Here is a 15,105-nt window from a genome sequence, read left to right as displayed (position 1 = left end):
TCTACAGATGTGGAACAGTTCCAGCTCAGATTTACAACAAAGAATACATGCAATAGGCGGCGTAATGGCCAGATCAAAGCCTCAAATTGAGGAGCTAAAGATCGAGAATCAGATTAACGACTCTCGCACAATACCGACAGCTGTTCGTAACGCGGGGAGCTAAAGATATTCCCTCAGATTAACAGCAATGACAATGCCAGCAGCTGCTGCTAGAGCGGATAATAACAATAGACAGGCGAGCGGACTAAGAAGATGGAGAAAAACATGTGCTATCATGACAAAGGAGTTGACAGACTCAAACGCTTTACATCCCACAATCCCCGAGGATCAAACGGGCTTTGTATCAGAGCTCCGCTCGGCACTTAACTCTACGAGAGGGCTCCAAAACTAATCTCGCCGTTTCTTTTCACTGAGCAAAGCCTGACTGTGATAGTGTTGTTACAGGCCTGCTGTCTGCGGAACAAAAATGATGGTGTGAACGCAATTGTCAGCACTCAAAACAGGAGCAAATCAGCCTCTGACAATGTCAGTGTTCCGTTAAGCACTCACAACAATGGGAGGCTGCCTGTGTGGCCCGCATAAAGTCTCCATTGATAGAATTACTGTCATCATTAATAGTTACGTCAATTCATAACATAGCCTATTACTCGCATTGTAGCCTCCTGTATAGAACATAGGAAGAATTATGATCACGATATGTGTAGCTTCATTGACGTGGCCAAGTCTTTTCATTTCTGTAACGTCGTCAGACTAACTTGTTTTCTTCAATTGTATTCTACATTGAAAAAAAAAATTGGTGTAGAATTTACTGGACATTCCATTGACATAATGATTTTTATACTGTAGGCCTACAAACTGTATAATCTATCCCCTAAACCTGATCACAACCCTTACAGAAAACTTTCTGCATTTTTACATTAAAAAACAACAACAATATTTAGTATGATTTACAAGTTGTTTTCCTCATGGGGACATTTAGGGCCACACACTTTCCAGACACTATCCCTAAACCTATAACCCTCACAAAAGCCTTTTGTTGTTTTTATATTTTCATTAAAATAGCCCTATAGACTATTTCTGACTAGTATTTTCTTCCCAATTGTGACGTATATCTGAGTGAAACTGCTTTTCAAACAAGGAAAAAATGTAAGGCGAGACTTAATTTTGTCCATCTGGAATCAATTGGATGGTTGTGGTTTGCTATAGCTGTGATGTCATGTGAGTGACAGGTTGTTCCGCCCTCGTATTATCAGAGAAGATAATTGTTTTGATTTCATGGTGACTTTATGACATCATGTATCCCAATTAAGTAATTTTATTTGATATAGGTTATTTCAGATTTTACTATCCTTGAGAGGACATTTGGTTCCCACTATGAAGGCAAATTCTGACCCACACACACTATAATGTGAGACAAATATCACTTTTTCCCGACACTCCACCTCCAAATGCACCGTATTCATGATTGCACACCAGGAATCATGTGTTTGACCTTCAGTTTCCTAATGTTCCTAATGACATTACCTTTGGGGTCAGAGCAGAGGTCATCAGAGACTAGTCTATGGGGGCGATGATAATGTTGTGCAGTGGGTCATTGATTATGATCAAGCATGCTTCTCATCAGCTTCTGACTAAGGCTCAATTTGAAAACATTTGATTGCGTGTGTGTTTTTTTTTTTTTTTGCTGTTTGTGTGTTTTTAACTCTAGAGAAGCCTGGAGTCATTTGTATTGCTGTCTGTAAAGGGCAAGTTTTTTGTTGTTGATGATGATTAATCTTTGTCTTAAATCAGCATACCTTTAAAATTCAGAAATGTAGGGTAAAACTGTATGATAAAGAATGCTATTACATGACTTAATTTAATAGCAGACTATAGCTTATAAATCTAATAATGTAATGGATGCCCAAAGAATGTGTCTCTGCACCACAAAAAATGTCCAACAGATGGCAGCAGTGTGCTTTCCATGGGCAATACTTCAAAGGGCCTCTTTATAAACTGTACATGAGATTATAAAAATGCTCTGTGTTATATGACTTTCAGCTACAGTAACTGCAAGATCTGCAGTTCCTGATGTCTTATTAGTCATGTTAAACTGAACATCTGGATAGCAGCAGAACTGAGGCGAGTTTCTTCTATATAATGATGATAGTGCAAAAATAAAATTTATATGAGTGTGTTTTAAAGTAAAACATATAAGCAGTTGACATGACAGTATCCTGCAAGTGCAGATTACTTCTTTCTTTTTGTTCATGCAATTTTTAGGACCTCATTAAATTGAGAAAATAAATGCAATATTGGTAGTTTTATTTTAAATATAATTTATAATTGAATATAAATATATGCTTACAACTATATACACTGTGATATAAAAATATCAATTTGTCAATTGCTTTTTAGTTTTTTCATTCTTTTGGAGGTAATTAAAATACTATCCAAGCTTTTAATCATTTTGTAAAAGACTATACTAAAGGATGGGGTAAACACTTGAGAACATGTTGAATATCTGTATATTTACAGAAACCAATTTTATAATTAAAATGTATTAATCAAACTGTTTTGAATCATTTTTGCATTTAATCAAATCTTTGTAAACGGGAGAGATCATATATTATCATTCATACCTTTTATCTGTGATTCAGAATGTGTTTTCAAACTCTTATGGAAAATATAATTTATGAAATTTTCATAATAATATATAATTAAGCCATATAAAAGGGACTTATTTACATTTTCCTCGCTCCATGTATTTTAACACATTAAATGAAGAATGAAGTCATTCTTCTAGCAGAGAAATACTGTTTTATTATTACAGCGGTGTGTTTAGTCTCTGTAGGTGAAAGTGACGGAGCTTTTCGGAGGTGTTACAGTACGGCCTGTGTGCTTCACGAGTCAGCGGGACAATAGGTCATCTGTGCCCCACACAAGAGGGCGGAGACGCCATTGCCAGGGAGACTAAAGCTCCTCACCTGATTGGCTAAATTGGGGTTTTGAATCGTTTACTTTGGACCGACTCTGTTTGTAGGATTTTGTTCTCAATTAAATGTGGAATGCAGAGTTTTTTGGGGGGAGCCTGTGTGTATATGTGCCCTTTCTTTTTATTCATAGGCAAATATAAAGGTCTCTTTAAAAAAGGTCTGAGTGAGGGAGAGTGATGTCACCTAATCCGAAATTAGCATGTATGAAACTGCCTTTTTAGTGCTCGGATTAGGGATGTCAAAGTGTTTCATAGCTGCATATACACTAAAGCCATTTTATCACATTTCAAATCTTAGAACAACATTGCGGGTTTTTTTCTTCCTCAGATCAGACAAGAAAACTTTAGAAATGCAGGATGCCTATTCGTGTACTATTGAAGTAGAGTTTGTGCAGGTTTGAACATAAAAAGTGCATTTAATGCAGGGGACATATAAGCTTTAATGAACCTACATTAGAACAAACACTCCTCCACAACTTTGAAATGTGTTTCTCCAGCCTTCAGACGCATGAACATAAAAGGCTGACCAATCTTAGACGACACAAAGGCAAGCTTTATTCTGAGCATACAAATCAGGCGGATCTAAAATAATTAATATGTCCTTGAGAAAAACAAAGGGCCCTCACAAAGCGAGAGAGACGGTGCTATAGAGATAGGAAAGATGGGTGATAATTGTTTTCAAGTCCTAGGCTATCTGTAAATGAGTTTGTTGTGCTGAAAACACTGTTTCCTGTCTTTTATTCAGCTCCCAGTTTTTTTGTTTATTTCTTTCTATTCCTTGCCTTTGTTTCTTGTCATCCCAGCTCTCATATTTAGAGCTCTCCCTGGCTTTCATGAAGCTCCCTCTGCAAATTCTTTTGTGTACCAGGCTTTTAACATCTTTGCCCGGCTATTTATTTCGCCTCTCTGCTTTCACCCCAGACTTTGAATCTGTGCAACAGAAGACATTTTACCTCCGCTTTTATTGGTGATTAGGCGATGTCCTCCCTCACCCCCAGGACCCCTGTGAGATGCATCAGGATCACAGAGTAAACAAGCATAGAAGGGCCTCAGTGCAGAACGCATAGAGAAGGTTTGTGCTCACTATTTCATGTCTCAGGGCAAATATTCTGAAATGAAACAATCTGCAGGTTTTGCTGTAACATCAAAGGATAAGTTCCCATATCAAATGCTTTTTCATGAAGATGTATATATAGATATTATATATATATATATATATATATATATATATATTTATATATATAATTGATATACATCGAATTAATATATATTAATTGTGCCAGTCAAATGTTTAGATTCACTTGACTAATTTTATGTTTCTCATGAACTGTAAAACTTTCTCATATAACAGTTTATGCTTAAATGGTTCACATTGTTTGTTGATAAATCTGAATCAAAGTACAATTTTAGTTCCTTTAATACATATATAGAAAGAAAAGCAAGGGCCCAGCATATATATGCATTGCTTTAATGGATCACTACGACTAGACTTGAAAAAAAAGTAGTTGGCTTAAATTTTTAAGTACAATCAACTTGGATGTTTAAGTAATTTCAACTTAAATTACATTAAACTGACTTTAAAAAATGAGTTGAATTTTGCATTAAAAAAGTTGAAAATTGTTTAACTTATTTTGATAATTTGTCATCAATTATTAATCATATAATTTTTTACACTGATAATAATTAGAATTACAATGAAGAAGAAATATAAGTTGCTTATCATTTGTCACATTATAACTTACATACATTTGTTTTATTTCATATTTTCAATGACTTGTCTATTATTTTAAAATTGAAACTTATTAAAAAATGATTACTTCTTCGAACTTCATTCGTAATAAAGGCCAAAAATATCAATGTAGGACTGCTGTAACGAAAGGAAAGAAGCCATTTGAAAAAAGAGTAACACAGCTCCATTAGACCAACAATCCTTTTAAAAAAATAATAAAACAGTTTTTTATCTCCGCAGAGCCATAAATAAGTGCTCGCAGCAGTTATGTGGTGAGAAAAGATGGCCAAGCGGTCAAAAGAAAACAGGTGACTGCTTGACAACCTTCCACAAGAGACTGGCACATTTCTCTTTTAAAAATAACCAAGGTTCCTTTTTGCGGTCAACATTTCAATTGAATCCAAGGCGTCCTCCCAAGTTTTTGAAATGCGGAGTCTGGGATGTGTTGCAAATCGTTGACAAAATGTTTCAGTGATCCAGGGTTCGCCATTAGTCTCAGTAAGGTCATGTGAGCTCTCATGTGGCCAGTCCTTCGGTTCCCCACCCCCACAATACTCTCGTATTTTGCACAAAGTAGACTCAGGGGAACAAGGCTTCCCCAGACGCATCTCCAAACTTCACTCATTCTGTCAGATGAGTGCTTGTTATACATAGCCCTATTTGCATTGCAAGTTTCATTAAATCCCGGAGTGTCATTACAGTTCATATTCTTAATTATACCACAATTTTCCCTCAGGGAACTTTGTGGAGGCCACTTCTCCCCCACGATCTGTCCATATGGTGTTTAATTAAAAGTTTTCTTAAAGAGTAAATTGCATTCAATTCAATTAAAATTGTAATGTCATAGCCAAATAATGGGCTCCGCCAGTGAGGAGGAAAAAGGAATATCATTTTGCAATATTTGCAGCGAAAAAGTGCAGATCTTGTTTTTCCCCCCTTCTCTTTCTTTAAAAAAAAAAGAAAGAAAAAGAAAAGAAAAAAAAAATCCCGGAACAAAATATGCAAGAGGCAAATATCACTAAAAACCTCCTACATGTTATCAGGCCTCAGGCACTGCACATTAACATTGCTGGAGCTATTTCTAGATTCCACTCTTGGATTTCATACCATGACAAATGAAGCGTTGGAGTTTGGAATTCCTATTTATCTGCAACGAACAGAGGCACCTCTTTGGGGGAGAAGAATGGAGGGTTTAAGAGCGAGAGACAAAAAAAATCCATTTTGCAGGATAAATAAAAAAATAAAAAAATAGATTGCGTTGTGTTTTGGAAGGTAAACCGGCGTGATTGCGTCTGGTGAGAGGGCGGCACGGTGCCGATGTCAAAACATTTCTGTCGGGCCAGCAATGCCAGACTGTTCTCTATGCACTGAGTTTAATAATGTGAGGGCAGATACAGTCCTGAGGGCAGAGTGGGTGACCACAGAACATCTTTAAACGGGGGGAATTACAGATTGTTTTTAAGAACACAGCTCTAAACAACCATCTGCTGGGACTGAGGTGTCATCCTTTTTTTTAATTTGTAAAAACCTCTAAATCGTCATGGAAAGTAGAAGATAAGTTCTCGTCTCCCTCCTCCTCTCTGCCGTTCTCTCATTTTTTAACAGTGGAGGCCCCTGAAGCATAAACAAAGCCCAGTGTATTTCCTCTGTGAGTAGAGGGAAATGGACTGCAAAATGCTGGCTCCCTGTGGCCCCGTGTTGAAGGACCGCAGCCCTGTGTTTTCCCCCTCTGCCCACACGGCACACATGGGACAGGGCCAAAGACAGACCCTCACACACGAGCCGCTGCCACATCACTCCCACATCAATGGATTCAAGAGGAATAATCAGTTACTGGGATCACGTGATCATGCACACTGATCCGGGCATGGTATCTTAAAACTTTACAAAGCCATGTATAGACATGCTCACAAATTCACAGTGAAAGTAAAGAAAATTATATTTAATTCTATTTTGCATTGTTTAACATAATGCAAGATTTTTTCCCCCATTATAAAATCAGAAGCATTCTGAGTGAAAAGTGGAATTTTATAATGTCTATTTGGTATTTGGGTTGTCCCTCATTTACATGAAAGACATCAGCACTTGAGCTGCATGAACTCCACAAGATTATGTGAAGCCTAATGATCATGTTCTTCAGCATGAATTGAGATGATCCAAAGATGAACATCTGACCATAAGTACAACGAAGTCGCATGATCAAAGTAAAAAAAAAAAGCTTATTTCATTACACTGTATAAAGTGTAAAAAGTGAGGAAGCCCCTTAAAATTAAGTAAACAAACTTCATGCGTAATTGAAAAAATTAAGTTATGTGGATTTGTCAAGTTCACAGCTTAAAGTTTTAAAAAATTTCCTCACTTTTTTAAGTTAAGTCAACTGATCACTTTTTATAGTATAATGACCTAGAAATTTTTCATAATCTGAAACAATTCTTACTCATTTTAAGTCAAAATATTTTTTTATTATAATTTTTTATTTTTTTACAGTCCTGAAGCTCTGTCTTTAATTCCAGGTTTAAATTAGATTTTGAATCTCAGATTTTCACTGTGATCTTATGTACAACAATATTTCAATAATATATAATTTGCTTATACTAATAAATTATTAATTATTGATTTTATTAATTAATTAATTTACTAACAGCTAATTCACACCTTCACCACAGATGTGGTATAGACTGATACGAATCAGGATTTCTAACCCAAAAGGTTGTTTGTTCAGCAGTTGGGTTGATGCAGGGATGTCGCTCTATTCATAATAGCCTATAGCTGCTGTAGGTGTTGAATATGCACATAAAGTAAAAGTGATGGGGTGGTAGTACCTGGGCCTGTGTGACAAAATCCCATCTCTGCAGCATTCTGTCCAGATGTGTTTCCCAACCCTTTTCCTGGAGGTACACCAACAGTTCACATTTTGGATTGTCCCCTTATTTCTCTGGTCTTGGAGTCTCTACTAACAAGCTGATGTGTTGAATCAGGTGTGTTTGATTAGTAAGAGTGCGAAAATGTGTAGTGTTGGTGTGCCTCCATGCAGGAACAGGGTTGGGAAACACTGGAGCACATACTAAATAACCTCATCCTGCACTTTCAAAATGGGAATCAATGACTCTTTGGTTTCTAAAAATGTCAGTTTTTCTTAACTTTTGACAACCCATTGTCCACAAAACAATTCGAAATCCCCATCAAATTTCCAGTTGTTTGTGATTTACTGTATTTGTACAGATATTTTACTGCAAGTTTTACCTGATAAAACATTTTAGAGTTTGGAATAACTAGAAAAATGTATATTCATAACATTTATTAAAAATGCTAAGATTTTATTATTTACATGACTTTTCCAGGTCTTGAAATCACGTGTTTAAAATTAGGCTTCCTCATATATCCAGGTTTTCCTAGAGGGGTTTTTGAGGGGGTGAATTAAATAACAAATATCTTGATTGTTAGTAGTTGCAGTTTATTTCAATCAATGCTCTTTTTGTATTATTTTAGGTCATCTTGAGGCCCCCTAATGGGCTCCTGGCCTCCTGAGAACCACTGATTTAGCTTCATGATGCATTTCATATTACTTGATCTAATTCTTTTCCCCCCTAAAAGTTCTCATCCATTTTGAATGTTATTGTAATTTATACAATTCATGAATTAGCCTACAAAATGTGTTGACTAAAACAAGCGTTTTATATTTTTATGTTGCAGATTTTGGTTTTTCATTAATTTTGTTTCATAATTCTCTTAGATTGCATTTGTGCTGACAAGCTTCTAATAGGCTATTTCATGGTGGATTCCATTGTGACAACTTACCCCTGTGACAACATGCCCCACTGTTACCTAATAATATCTATAGAAACTGCTGAGAAATATTCACTAGAGTAATTTACGTTCTCACTGGACTGAACGTTTATTTCATACTCCATTTCAGTGGTCACCTGTGACCTTACACATTCACATTTAGGCTATCTGTCCACTGCATTCAGTATTCAGACGTCCTGATAATTGCTTCAAGGCTACATAAAGTCTCATTTTAAGGTTCTCATCGAGTCCTCCCTGTTTTTTCATATCAAGTCCGCAGCACTAAGCTAAACAAGGCAGCCAAAAGCTCTTGAGATCCTAACATGTCACCGAACTTCTCATCTCCATGTAGGCTACTTTGCAAGCGAGCGATAAACAGAGACCTCGCGGGCATTGTGAGGGGGGCGCGCGAGCGGGTGCGCGGAGATGTGTGCGAGCGCGGTCCACCCTTGAACTCCTCCGAAACTCGGAGAGGGACACATTCTTCACTTTTAATTGAGTGTCAAAAGTGGTCCACAGATTAACTCGGCTCCCATCACACAGATAAAGCAATGCTTCATTATTTGTTATTGGTATTTACGGAGTCTCATCGTTTCCCACTGGATGAAGGGATTAGAGTCCGAAAGCTAGCGGCTTATTAGCGGGACGCCGAGAACCCTTCCCAAAAAGCCATACGGAAGAACTCCACGTCCACCCCTTGCAAAAACAATCACAGAGATGCTCCACCCCTGATGACATCCCTTTCAACCACATCGTAGGGAGAGAAAGTTAAGGAAAGTGTATTTCACAGCAGGCGTCAAATGTAGCCGAAGGGAAGACGAATATAATGGAACTGAAGAGACGTTGAGAAACGGTGAGAACAGTTTCATGACATTAATGGAGAAACATTAATCATGTAGGATCGGTTTCCTTGAGCACTGGGGTTTAAAAAAGTGAAGGTCACACTTTAGATTAGGGTTACATTCTCACTATTTACTAACTAATAACTATGACTTTTGCCTCAAACTCCTAATTGCTGTTTAAGTTGCGTTTAGGTATTGGGTCGGAATAAAGTAGAATAAGGCATTAATATGTGCTTTATAAGCCAATATCCTAGTAATATAAATGATTTCCATTACACGAGAGTAGATGTTAAAAACTTCATGCTGATTTGTACTCGGCTTTCGCCAAGATAAGCACCAACTAAGACGTAGCTTTACAGTAACCTATGCTTCTCCATCCATTTACGCTTCTTTCCATCTGGTGACGTGAATCTCCTTCTGTCTGGTGTTAATAGTGAATTTTCGCGTCAGCACACACATGGCTGCAACCACAGTGCGGTCCCCCCATAACAACCCTCTGGATTGAGCGAAGTAGGGAACATCTCTAGGGTCTTCAAGTGGGCACCTTCCGTCCTCAGTGTTTCGTCGACTAGCCCACGACACCTCAAGAGGGCTCGACATGACTCTAGCGTCCCAGAGTCACCCCCCTCCGTCCCCCACTCAACTCAGCCCAGCTTACTGACCTCTACTTCCCTCTTGCTGCTGAGACCTAACCACAATCTCACAATCTCTCCGCAACCCAACCATACGCGCCAACCCGTTTGACTAAGGCTGTCGAGCCCCACTGGTGCGTTAATATGCAGTTTCAGTGGCAACGGTTCCGTATGGCATACCACCTACCGCAAAACACAATATCTGCCCAACCACCCGTCATTCACGCAATATACACAGGAACGTAATGACTGTAAATACTATACAACCTCTACAAATAAACCAACAGTGCTGCTGAGACCTAACCACAATGTCACAATCTCTCCGCAACCCAACAATACGTGCCAACCCGTTTGACTAAGGCTGTCGAGCCCCACTGGTGCGTTAATATGCAGTTTCATTGGCAACGGTTCCGTATGGCATACCACCTATCGCAAATCACAATATCTGCCCAACCACCCGTCATTCACGCAATATACAGAGGAACGTAATGACTGTAAATACTATACAACCTCTACAAATAAACCAACAGTGCTGCTGAGACCTACCCACAATCTCACAATCTCTCCGCAACCCAACCATACGCGCCAACCCGTTTGACTAAGGCTGTCGAGCCCCACTGGTGCGTTAATATGCAGTTTCAGTGGCAACGGTTCCGTATGGCATACCACCTATCGCAAAACACAATATCTGCCCAACATCCCGTCATTCACGCAATATACATAGGAACGTAATGACTGTAAATACTATACAACCTATACAAATAAACCAACACCCTTCAAGTTTTCAAGAATTCTACGAAACCGTAGCATGGCGGCCTGTACTCAGCCAGCTAGAATCTTTCCGTCTCAACCACAGCCAGTTGCTGCTCCTTTCTGCTGCTTCAGATAAGTTCTTTAGTGTGCGACGCAACTCTTGACCACTGAATCCGACGTCTCTGAGGAACCGGGTTGTAGAGTGTGCCACAAAACCTCGACAACCCACTTCCACTGGATAAACCTGGACTCTCCATCCTCGCTGTTCTGCTTCAGTGGCCAGATGAGCATACCGCAATTTCTTCCTCTCATATGCCTCATCTTTCGCATCCTCCCATGGCACTGTTAACTCTATCAGTTGAACAATGCGTGCTGATCCAGACCACAAAACAATATCTGGTCGTAGGTTAGTGGTGGCAATCTCAGGTGGAAAAATAAGCCGTTGATCAAGATCAGCCAGCATCTTCCAGTCCCTAGCAGCTTCCAGTTGTCCTGGGCGAGAATTGGTGTTAGCACCTTTTCTTGGTGGTTGCTCGCCTGGGGGGAGGAATATTGTCTTCTGCGTGTAATGTTTTGCTAGAACAGGCGGCAACTTATTGGTCATACTACGCTTGCCTTCCAATGCTAAAGCCAAACATCGCAATACTTGGTCATGGCGCCAAGTAAACCGACCTTGGCTAAGAGCCACCTTACATCCTGTCAAAATGTGCCTTAATGTGGCAGGTGATGAACACAAAGGACAAGAGGGATCCTCTCCCACCCAGAGGTTTAGGTTCTGCGGTGATGGGAGAACATCATATGTTGACCTAATAAGGAAACTGATCCTACTCTCTTCCATTGACCAAAGGTCTTGCCAGCCCATTTTTCGTTGTTCCACACTCTCCCATCTCATCCACTCTCCCTGCTTGGCCTGGGAAATGGCCTTTATACATCTCATCCTCTCCTCCTGCTTTCGCACCTCGTTGACTACCAGCTTCCTCCTTTGAGCTGGGCCTGCCTTGTGCCATTTAGGAGGAGCTAAACTGAGCCCAAAACCCCCTCTTCCATGCTGTACCTGTCCCACGATATCTCCAATTTGAAGGTCAGCCTTTGCCTCTACTACAGATTTCTTTGCTGACCACTTTCTACCAGTTTTTACCACAGGGGCTGCCTCCCTTACACATTTGTCGCGTGACTCTGCTAAAGTCATTTCCAGTCTGACCTTGGCACACTTAAACTCCTCGGTTAAAGCAGAGACTGGCAGCTGCAATACTCCTTTACTATAAAGTCCCACTCTGCTGAGGCAGCGTGGAACTCCCAACCATTTCCTGATGTATGAACTTATTAACGCTTCCAGCTTATCCACTGTTGTCAAAGAAACCTCGTACACAGTCAGTGGCCACAGCAACCTTGGCAGTAGACCAAACTGAAAGCACCAGAGTTTTAGTTTGCCTGGTAGAGCACAGCTGTTTATGCTCTTCAACCCTTCCACTGCTTGTCGTCTAACTTCTCCCACTCGAACTGTGTCCTTTAGATCCCCATCGTAGCATCTCCCTAGACACTTCACTGGCTTCTGAGAAACTGTTGGTATTGCCTCACCATTAATGAAGAATATTTTATCTCCTACATTACCTTTAACTATTGAGATGCTCCTTGATTTAGAGGGCTTAAATTGCATTCGTGCCCATTCAATATTATCTGTTAACTTCCCCAATAACCGATTAGTGCAGGCTACCGTTGTAGTCATGGTTGTCATGTCATCCATGTATGCTCTGATTGGTGGTAGTCGCATCCCAGAAGCCAAGCGCTCTCCTCCTACTACCCATTTTGATGCCCTAATGATTACTTCCATTGCCATGGTAAAAGCCAGTGGAGAAATGGTGCATCCTGCCATTATTCCAACCTCTAAGCATTGCCATGTAGTGCTGAATTCTGGAGTTGAGAAACTAAATTGCAAATCTCCAAAATAGGCTTTCACTAAATTTGTTATCGACATCGGCACCCTGAAAAAATCAAATGATGCCCAAAGAAGCTCATGTGGCACTGAACCATATGCATTAGCCAAATCCAGGAATGTCACGTGGAGCTCCTTCCTCTCCTTTTTAGCTGATTGTATTCGTTGCCAGATAACACTGATATGTTCTAAGATACTCTGATATGCTAATAAGCAACTAGTTAATATTGAGAGGTTACCAAAATGAAATATGTATTAAAAAAATAAAATAAAAAGAAGCAGATCTCAAATGAATTTAATGAATGAATAAATAAATAAACTAAGATATTCTCAGATTCCACTAAAAATAGAAATTTTTCTGTATTTTTTTCCACTTCTACTACAGTTCAAGTAAACAAATACTTTAAGAGTTGGCCCCTGAAAAAAGGAATACTGATTGACCTCTGATCTACGAGGCCCCAGTTAAAATAAATAACTGTTGCTCTCTTTACTTTCCTGTATCAATCAATGAGGCATAAAGCTTTTTTTTTGCAGTCTTCCACTTGTTTTTCTCAGGTGATTTTACTTCCAAATTAATGGCAGTGCTTTCAAAACAAAATAAGTCCGACCCACATCAAAATTAAATGTGTTATGTGAAAAGAATGTGCTTCATTATACAGTGAAATTGAACTGTTTTTGAAAATTAAGAGTCAGTTTCAATCGCTATGCTAATTGTTTTGAGAGCACTGACCTTAGTTTGGAGATTCAGTGGCCCTAAAAGTATTTGGACATTTAAAATGCATGAAATGTCTTTGAATTAAAACATAACAACTAAAAGAAGGAAAAAAAATCAAAGCAAGTGGAATCCGCAAGTAAATTATGCTAGAGATTTACTAATTTCACTTAATTGTGAATTTTTGATTAAAATTGAACCACCAGAATGTTTAAATAGTCTTGAGTATCAGTCAGCCTCTGACAGTATAAATTAAACCTAACAACGTTTTTTTGTTGCTATATATCGTTAAAATAAATGCGACTTGGTCGCTAAATACTTTGTGGCCGCTGTCAAATCAGTTAGAAGAAACTAATTCTTGAGCTATTTTTCCTTTATAGCATTGTCTCTTTGCCTCTTCCCTTGTTTTCCTGTATATTAGTATTTTTTTTATCTCTCCTCTCCATCCTACAGTCTCCGCTTGTGTCTTCTACACTCCATCTTTCTCTCGACGTTTCAGCATCTCTCTCTCTCTCTATCTCGGCTGCTCTACTGCCAGTTTTGCTGACAGACAGCCATGTTCCGATGGCATCTGCCTGCTGCTCTACAGCTTGTGTGTGTGATCATCTGTCTCCAGCTTCTCAACTCTTCATCTCCTCTTCTTAGCGGGCCTCTTCTGAGCGCGTGCAGCTTGTGTGCCAGCTCCCAGCCTCCGTTAACTCCTATACCATCTTATGTACTGCCAAAGCAGATTGTGTTTGGAGGGCAAGCAATTAAGGGGTAGAAAAAAAAACTATAATGTAATTTTGGCTGCAATATTTACAGAAATGGTAAAGCTTAAGCGCAGAAACATGACAAAGTCAACACCGTGGAGAATAATGATTTAGAGCCCAGATTTAGAGGGAAGGGAGGCTGGCACATTTCTAATTACACAAGGCCAAATGTCAAGCCTGCTTGCTGTCAACGCATTTCGGTACCGTTTATTCTCCTGCCACTTTTTTTTTTTTCAAGCAATTTCAGCCGTGTTTTATGAATCTCATTATAAGTCATTAAACTCTACTACACATTTCATGGGCTCTTCTCTTCGAGGCCTGGATGAGATGGAGTTTTTTTTTTTCTTCGGATGCCTGTGAGCGCCCGTGTCCGTTTAATGGAATGAAGAAGGGCGAGAAATGACCACCATTAATTCACCTCTGCTCAGGGGCACCGAGGCAGCAAACAGCGGTAAATGAATTAAGACACTCCACAACAAGACGTTTAGCCTGGAAGACGTGAAATTTCTCACAGTAATATCGCACTCAGAGCGTAATTCAGTGTGTAATATCATCAAGCCCTCATGCTCTCCTCTCGGGAACGATCACCTGGGACCTCGATTACTGAGAGATAATTAAATAAACCTGTGGGGCTTTTTTCCTCTTGTAAGAACTAAAACATTCTGCTTTGGTCATATGTGCGCTTTCGCTCTCCACCGAAAGGATCTTCTTGCCTGGTATGTGCTCTTCTTTCTTTTCTCTCCGGTTCAGAGTTTGGGAATTACTTTCACCGACAGACATTTGACTACCAGCATAAAGTCAAAGGTCGAGAACCGCTCACTTACACAGCAAAAGACCATCTGACTAACATATAAAGCGACCAATCATGTTTTTTATTTTTTTATTTTACATTTTAATGGAGGTTTATTTGAAAAGGTAAAACTAACAATAGAGTTAAAGGGATAGTTCCCCCACAAATGAAAATTCTGTCATAATTTACTCTCCCTCAAGCT

This window comes from Siphateles boraxobius, unplaced genomic scaffold (genome assembly GCF_051911475.1).
Source record: "Siphateles boraxobius isolate OS27281-9 unplaced genomic scaffold, OSU_SipBor_1 19, whole genome shotgun sequence".
Classification (NCBI taxonomy): Eukaryota; Metazoa; Chordata; class Actinopteri; order Cypriniformes; family Leuciscidae; genus Siphateles; species Siphateles boraxobius.
The sequence above is the reverse complement of the archived record's forward strand: the minus strand, read 5'-3'. Positions refer to the sequence as shown.